A 9,058-nucleotide genomic window follows, 5' to 3' on the forward strand; every position below is an offset into this window, starting at 1 on the left:
CAATGTACGAATAAGCTTATTTCATCTTGCGTTGGTCATTCTACCTAGTTACGAATGTAGGAGTACCTGGAGCACCGTGAGGTCAGCTGACAGCAGGTTCCACTAAAATTGAGGTTTGTGCTTCCGTTTGCACAAATAGACATCATATGGATATAGACAACCCTGTTTGCACAAATATGAATAGGGTTATTTAAGGAGTGTCATTTTTTTGCAGCGGCATACGATTAACAACAGCATCTCATATGTTATCAATGGCATTACAATGACAATATGAAAAAGTCCCATTAACTAAGACGTGCCATCACATCAAATCAACACTGGCACTACATTAACGGGGGCTTACATTAACATGCATAACAATTGCATTATGACTGTGTGATGACAGATTAGGAGTAGCACTTGATCAGTACGTACGTGCACGATTAATAGGAACGATCATTCTAACAAAAGGTGATACAGAAAGGAGAAACACATCATCGTGTCAACCATTGTGCAATTAAATTTTGTGCAGTTCAACAGAGATGCAGCTATGTTACCGGTGTTAGAGTTTACTGTAACAGTCCAAAACACTTTATGAGAAATAAAGCAAGACAGAAGCATTTCACAAAACGGTGGTGGCATTGATTCATTTTATCAATGGCAATAGATTGACAGCAGCATTACTTAATAGCGAAATCACATTAACAGTGGCATTGTTTCATTTTACCTGTGATGCTAGATTAACAGCAACAGTAAGGGCATAGGGACAGGGGAGGCACAAGCACGTTTTACATCCACCGAGGCATAAAGTGGTGAGGCAGATGTGTTGCCGAGTGCGGCAAACATGCAAAGCATGTCTGGATTTGTGCATTTTTTCTTGTGAGTGACCTTTCCTATGTGAGCACAAGAAAACTAGACGTGCTCACTCTCGGTTGCATTGTCGACCCAACCCCCCCCCACTTTCTGTCCTTTTTCGACCAAGAGACCGGTAAGGCCATCATCTTTATTTCCCTTTCCAACCAAGAGATCGTTTGTTAGCCAGTATCTACAGTACCTTTTTTCCTCTAATAGTAAAAATTTAGGTGGTGTTCGAGTGTTCGAGAAGCCGACGGAGCTAGCTACATGGGAAGCTTTGTAATACTAGAAGAATATCCACATGCAGGATGCAGTGATGTGGGGAGAAATCCTAACTTGATGAAAAAAAGGATGCAGCGACGTGGGGAGCTGGGACATTAGAATAAGGTCGGTTCTAAAATAAGTTATACCTCCGGTCGGCGGGATGTGCCGAGGCAGGCGACAGGATCTGCCAACTCAAAGGCAGGGAGCAAGGGTGAGGGGGACCTCCCATGTTGGCGCCAGGTCAGAGAAGACGACCCGCGCCGGCTTCCTCCCTCACCACTGGCGACCACTAGCGGAACGTATCCGGCCGGATCTGTGTCAACCGGAGAGAAGAGAGAGAGATATACAAAGAGAGTGGACACTGCCATCTTGTTTAGATCTGGAGAGGGTGAGAGAGTGAGAAGAAGAGAGCAACCCTAGCAAGCAAGTCCCGAAGTGGACTAGTGGAGTAGTTACTATTTTTCTCTCTGTAGCGATCGTTTTAAATTGAATACATGCAGAGCAAACTTTTCATTTAACGTACTAGTAAAAAGAAACTAGATCAATAACCGCGCCACCGCGTTCATGTCGCACTTGGTATGGCTAACATTAAGTTGACGACTAGATGTCTCAAATTGTCATGGTACATGCCTCTCCGTGTGCAAATGCGATCCACCGTGAGTGTACCCATGCGTGTGCGTGAGGGGAGAGTGAAGTCCCATTTATAAACCTTGAGGTTGTAGAGCTAGTCGGAAACAAACCCTCACCTTTAAATCCCTGAAGTTTGTACCTTGTCCTCTGTAATCCCGTTCATTTTTAACCTTAAGGGCATGTGCGGTTCAAGGGGTTTTAATGGGGATTAATAGGGATTGTGGGGGATTAAATCATGTACAAGCCAAACTCCCCTCCATTCCTCTCCAAAACACTTGGGAGGAGGTTGAACCAAACAAGACCTAGCTAGTTACTTATTCTATGAGTAACATCACACATACCAAAACAAAATTACTCTATAACCTAATAAATGAAGCTTTGCATGACACTACACATGTGATGACCACTGGAGTAATCCACTCAGGTTGTACGTAAACATGTTTATACTCTTCATTCATGATTTTTAGTACAAATAGGATGTGCATGGCGATGTCATCCTCATACCAGCCACTATTGATGGATGGCCACGCAGCGTCGCCGTGCTCACCTGCAACTGTAACCCGAGTTGCGCATGTAGCAACTATGACTGCAATGGAGTACTAGACGCACGAGGCATGTTGTTGGTGCTATTTCATGAGCTATCGAGCCATCTAGACGAGTGCGGAGTAATGGCCATCACCTGCAGAATGAAGGACGTCGTTCTTTTGCCGCATCCTAGCGATCACAAAGGTGGTGACGCACTTTGCAGGGTTATCAGAGACGGAGTTCGTCGTCCCACTCCAGCGACGAACAGCGCTGGCCCGAGAGTCCGAACATGGACGCAAATTCATGCAAACACGGCCGGATTTCATATAAACATGATGGATTTCATTACATTTACATTAAATAAGTTGTGCTTGTCTGGGGCTAAAGGTAGAATTAATATACCTAATCTAAATGGTCGCCGGCCAATTTCTTTGTCCTCCTCCAGTATCTGGTTGAATAAGAAAGGTGCAAGACACCGGCTGTTTTCGCCGGCGTCGCCTCGGCGGTGGCCTTCATGGGATACAATCGGCGGCGCCTCCTGTGTTCTACTTCTCCTCGATGATGGCGGCCGGCGGGGACGTGCTGGCCGTCACCTCGTCGATATCCGGGTAGCTGCGTCACCTCGTTGACATCTGCGGTGGCTTCTTTCTCTGCCTGCATGGCGCGGCTACGTGCGCGGCGATGGCAGATGGCGCAGTCGCATGCACTTGAGGCGATGTACTACGCGGCGGCGTCATGGGCAGCGACGATACCCCTGGCCCCGTGCTCCACGACAAGCCGGCCTTGAGCAACTCGGCACTCTTCCTCGAGCAGGATTGGAGCGGCCAGTAGCGGAACCATGCGCTAGCTTAGGGCGGCAACTGGCTCTGTTAGGCTAGGCGAGGTAGGTGGAGCAGCGAGCTGCCTCGCTCGTAACTATCGGGCTTGGCAGGCCACCCAGACGGCTTTTATGCCAGAGAACTGCTCTTCCTGCTCGTTGGATGCCACCAAAGAGTGGAGAAAATGGTGGAAGGAGGAGCCTGGTCAGTGTCCCGCTCCTGAACGGAGAGAGTACTTGCTCTAAATGATGTGCCGCTGCAAGAGCCACCTATATTAATTTAACCATGCTCTAAAAAGGTGGCCCAGCTTTGGCTATAGTATTGTACTCCTACTAAAGGTTAGTACTAGGTGAGCTTGCGCTTGGCTCTTCGCCTCTTCCGAAAGTCGAACAATGATGATGGTACTACAGTAGTAGTACTACTACTGTATATACTTCTGGCAATCTGACACCGAATGAACTGCTGCACATCCACCGCTTGTATAAAGCAAAAGCTTCATCTCATGTTGTGAGCCACCGCGCGCGCGTGGGCGAGGGAGAGGGCATAGTAAGCAAGCTTCTCGTCGTTCTGTGACTTGACGGGACACATCAAAGTTATCTAGTACCCTTTCCAAAAAGGGTCGACCGTGTCCATGGCTACCATCCCGTGCTCCGTCATTGAGTACATGCACATTTCACGTGCCATCGAGGAGAAAAAATATTGCGTAGTACGTGCCATCGAAGTGCACGACTCACTTACGCAGTGCTTATCTCCATTTTCTTGCATGACACGTGCACCTTGATGCTAGATGTCCCGCGTGTTGGCAAAAGGATGACCAAAGCTCACGTAAAAAAAGAGTGGGAAAACCTAGATTCCCGATGACCGAGAAAGAGCAAGTGACCTCGCAGTGGAACTTCACATACTGTCGTAGTCAGCTTCCCCGTTTATTTTCTTTACTTTTCTCTAAGAAGTACAAGCCTGCCATGTACGTGAATAAATCTTCCTTGCTGCACTTACGTACGTGGTAGGACAAGGTGTCCAATCTCCATTTAGTTACTAATTTTTTGTTACCAAAGGAAACACGGGGTTCATTTTAAAATTAAAGTAGTCAAAACCAGCATGGAGCTAATCAGTTACATTGAACATTCCTTTCTACCGGCAAAAGAAAAGAACACTTTGTTCTTATATATTTGCAAAAAGTATATTCATAATCTCACATGTTATTATCAACTACCCAAATGTTAATTTGTTACTATTTAGAGCATGCACAGTGCTTGATAAGATAGTTTTATCTGAAGCCTGTCACATAATCTAGAGGAGACGTCAAAATATGTTGTCGTGGGCATGCTTCTGTCAACTCAATGTTGCGTGCACTTTGAGCATGTTGGCAATACCACTGTTAGCTTGCTGGCTCATCTTGCAATTTATGCTGACACATTGCAGCACTCCTGCAAGGCCCAGAGGTTACTTCGAGAACAAGTACACAGAGGTTAATTTGATAGACATGACTTATAAGTTGACAGAAGTCATATCACTTTTTTTGGAAACATGTCGTAAAGTAATGCGATAGACCTTCTTTCACACCAATTAGCATGTGTTCAAAAAAATAAAAACTAACGCGATAGACCTTCGATTAACATGTGTTCAAAAAACAAAAAAGGTCAAAAATTACAAAACAAGGACCTCGAGGTTAATGCAAGTGATAGGACGGAGCACTATATACATTTAAGTCAATTAAGTGTTACAGTGACCCATACCATCAGTTAATTTAACATTGAGGCCACTTCCCATCCGGTCACACATCCGATGACTACTGAAGCCTCAACAAAGTTAACTTGGGAGTTCTATTAGATGAGCTATCGGTGGGGAAGCTGGTCCTTGTTGATATATGATGCCTCTTCGCATCCTTTATGGCGTAGCCGGATGACCGTCTATTGCCGCCCAATGGCCAATGCCATGCCCCCACGAATGTAGAAGCGTCCCTCCCTCGTCTATCTGGTTCCCGTGTTTTCCCTTATTTTTTCCCGCATGCCCACCTATAGAACCGCCTCACGCCTACATTGAACTAAACAAGTCTATACTTGTTTCTAGTGGATTCGTTTGACGTGGCACCGGAAGGGTGTGATAGCTGACTCTGACAAAATAATTGACTACCACGTTGGCATACATGAGCATGGGGCCCACTTGTCAGTGTGCTGGATTGAGGAAGTAACACAAGACAAAATACAGAGTGGAAGGGTTTGAATCGATTGGCTCATGTGTGATGACCACTGGAGCAATCCACTCAGATTGTACGTAAACAAATTCATGCAAACACGGCCGGATTTCATTATATTTACAAAAAATAACCGGTTTCCACGCGGAGTAGGTTTCTCGGATTCCACGCGGGTTTAATGTAGGCGTTTAAATGCGAGGAGGAGGCTCGTTCAGCCGGGCGTACAGCAGGCGGCGCACGGCTACCGCGCGCTTGAATGGTGGACGCAGTGAGAGGTCGCGTCCGCCCTGTGCCGCCTTGACCGTGGACCTTAGTACATTAGTCGTTTGATTCATAGGATTGAATCCTATCGGAATTTTTACTACTCCCGCTGTTCCTAAATATATGTCTGTTTAGACATTTCAAATGGACTACAACATACGAATGTATGTAGACATATTTTAGAGTATAGATTCACTTATTTTGCTCCGTATGTAGTCACATGTTGGAATCTCAAGAAAGACTTATATTTGGGAACGGAGGGAGTAGTATGGAATCACGTGTACTACAACAACATTTCATTGGAAATCTAGAATCCGCTCCAAGTTTTTTTCCGCTTCCTTTGTCTCTCCTGTGGCATCAAACACTCAGTGCTAATACTATGGAATTCAAGTGGACATACCAATCGAATCCTTTGTTTTTCCTATTCCTGCGTTTTAGGAATCCTAGTAGTTGCTCTAAATGATGTGCGAATCAAAGAAAGAAATGGAGGGAGTACTTGCTCTAAATGATGTGGAGTTCCATTCCTCTTGGTCAATGTGTAATTCTCTATATGTACCGTCTTTCAGGGACAGAGGGAGTAGGTTGAGAGCGTGAGCGTGTCTATTGCATCGTGTGTTGTGTGCCGCATGGATGCGTGAGTGTTGCATGCGTGCATGTGTATGTGTGTGTTGCATGCATACATGAGGCTTCTACTCCTTCCCATTGGCATGTTCATATTTCAAGCTTCATTAGAACGTTGCATGCAACAATTAAGAGAAAACTCACGGATGCATGTAAAAGTTCTGGTCTTTTGTTCTTCACGCATGCACGCATGCATTCCAATTAAGGGCTCCTTTGATTCAACAGAATTCTATAGGATTTCTAGAGGATTGAAATCCTTAGGAATTTTTCCTATGTTGGCCCTTTGATTCATAGGATTGGATCCCATAGGAATTTTTCCTATGGAATCTTTTGTACTACATTTCATGGGAAACCTAACATCCACTCCAACCTCTTTTTACATTTGCTTTCTTTTTCATGTAATATCAAACACTCCTTGCTAATCCTATAGGATTCAAGTTGACATGCCACCCCAATCCTATACTTTTCCTATTCCTACATTTTCAAAATCCTAAGAATCAAAGAGGCCCTAATACATTCGTAAAAACAATTTTGTTTAGGAAAACGAGCCCATTATTGAGTACTACTTTTCAAAAAAAATCTTTCGGGAACTCATCATTTACTACTACCTTGGTTGATGATTTTTTTTATTGACCTGCATATAAACCGGAAGGAGGAAGTAGTTGTGCCTTGGCCAATGGTGCTTGTTGTTGGACAGGATGAGATTAGAGGCATACGGATACTGTAGATAGGAAGTCTTGGCGATCCATTATTCCCCATCTCGGTCAGAGAGAACTACTTATTCACCTAGTCAGTGAAGTGACAATACACACTGCACCAGATGGGATACTCAATTAATAAGCTCAGCCAACATGTTGGTGTTATTAAATCAACCTTACCCTGTACTGTCATCATGTTTGCCAGTGGAGCACGCTTCTGCAAGAGGTTCGCTTCCGCAAATATGCCTATGCACCTCTCTCTCTTCCATTAACTGACATATGGCCCCTCTTGTGGTAGACCCACATGTCATTGGCTTAACTATTTACACTCTGAAGGACGGAGGGCCACGGAGTTGCAAAATAATTAAATGAAGAGGATGCTTAGCACCAACAAGTTAAGCACATGCATTGGGGGCTTTAGTTGCTAAAGTTTTTAATGTGCCTAGAACCTCATGTAAGCACCAACGCATTAGAACTATAGCCGGTTGTGCACCATGACCAAGGCGAAGGAAAAAAGAGAGATTTTAATGCTTATTTGCTAATTAATAGCATTGCATGCAATGAACTGACCACTGCATCGTGTTTGAAATTCTAAGTCATTGATGTCATACATGCCCCACATCTCTTATTGGTTGATTCCTTTATTTATGTCAAGAAACAAGAACGAGATGAAAGTTAATGCATCGCGTCCAAGTGTTTTGGGATTATTTAGTTTTCATAAGATCTACACCTAGACGGAGGAAGTACCATCCCTTGCTCCATCATTGAGTGCGTGCACGATTCATGTTCCATTAAAGAAAATAGTGTTGCGTACGTGCCATCGAATAAAATAACTTCATTTATAAATAACGCGCCACCGCGTCATGGTCAAACTTTGATTCGTTCACGCCTGGTTCCCAACCCACCACTGACAACTACTACACTTGCCAAAAGAGTAGTACCTGCGTCGGTGCCTGCACCTCTTCTCTTCGTGCATGTATTCCTTTTTCTCGGATGATTCATGCACGTACCCCACCTACGTTCGTGACCGTTGGTGAGTCTCTCCTACTACTTACTCCATTTTCTTGCATGACCCGCGGACCTCGATGCTGGATGTCCCACATGTCGGCAAAACGAAGAAGAACGCTTTCCGATGACCGAGAAGGAGCAAGGAACCTCGCGGTGGAGCGTCCTGGACTCTTAATATATTTTATATACTCAGCGATATAGAATCAACCTAATCTTCTCCACATCAGTAGACCTCCAAAACTCGGCAACCCAGTGTAGTTTACATCATACATGGACCACCTCACGCTATCACCACATTTCTTCGCCTCCGTGCGACACCTAGCTCTAGTAATCCACCAGCTCATATCGCTTCTTGCTCCTCGTCTCTCTCAAAGTGCGGTGGGCTGGCGATTTTGCCATCTAGTATTAAGGTTGGTTAACTCACACTCGCTCCCACATGTTAGCGACACGCCAAGAGCATCCTAAAAAATTATTGTACTCTATTGTTATGCCAAGAAGAGGAATTGCTTTGACCGACGGACCAAACAAGGCAGGTGTGCCATGCCGTGAGTGGGTACAGTCTAAAAAAATTAATGTACTCTATTGTTATACCAATACGTTCTTGTTTATTGTAGTACTCCTCACGCATGCATGCGTCGCGATTAATACTACTCCCTTCATCCATATATATATGGCCTAATTTATTCTTCGAGGTTTTCTTCGACTATTGATAAGATTTTATATAATTAGAAAATTATATCATTCGAAGATCCTTTCACCGTTTCACGTACGAAATTGACGGTATGCTCTGACCAACTTGCATGTCCTATATGTACGGCTGAACTGCTGCACGTCGACCGCGAGGGCAAGGGAGAGGGAGAGGGCGTTGTAGTCAAAACCCTCTCCTCGTCTTGCAAGCCACCACGCGCGTGGGCGAGGGAGAGGGCATAGGCATACGTAGGCCCTAGCTGGACAGAGGGAGTACATGATACTAGCAAATGCTCACCATCTCTAGTAGTTCATTCGTTGGTTTCGATTTTTGAATTGAGTAGTGAGTACACTTGATGTTGTGCTGCTACCGTCCAACATTCGCATGTGGGGGTTTCTACAAAAAAAAGTGGTACTTACTATGGGAAAGGTGAAGTGATGGTTGCTTCGTCCGAGCAAGGGAATATTAGAGTACCACCAAATTCAACGAAGAGTGAAATGATGGTTGCTTCGTCCGA

The sequence above is a fragment of the Aegilops tauschii genome, chromosome 4 (genome assembly GCF_002575655.3).
Source record: "Aegilops tauschii subsp. strangulata cultivar AL8/78 chromosome 4, Aet v6.0, whole genome shotgun sequence".
Lineage (NCBI taxonomy): Eukaryota > Viridiplantae > Streptophyta > Magnoliopsida > Poales > Poaceae > Aegilops > Aegilops tauschii.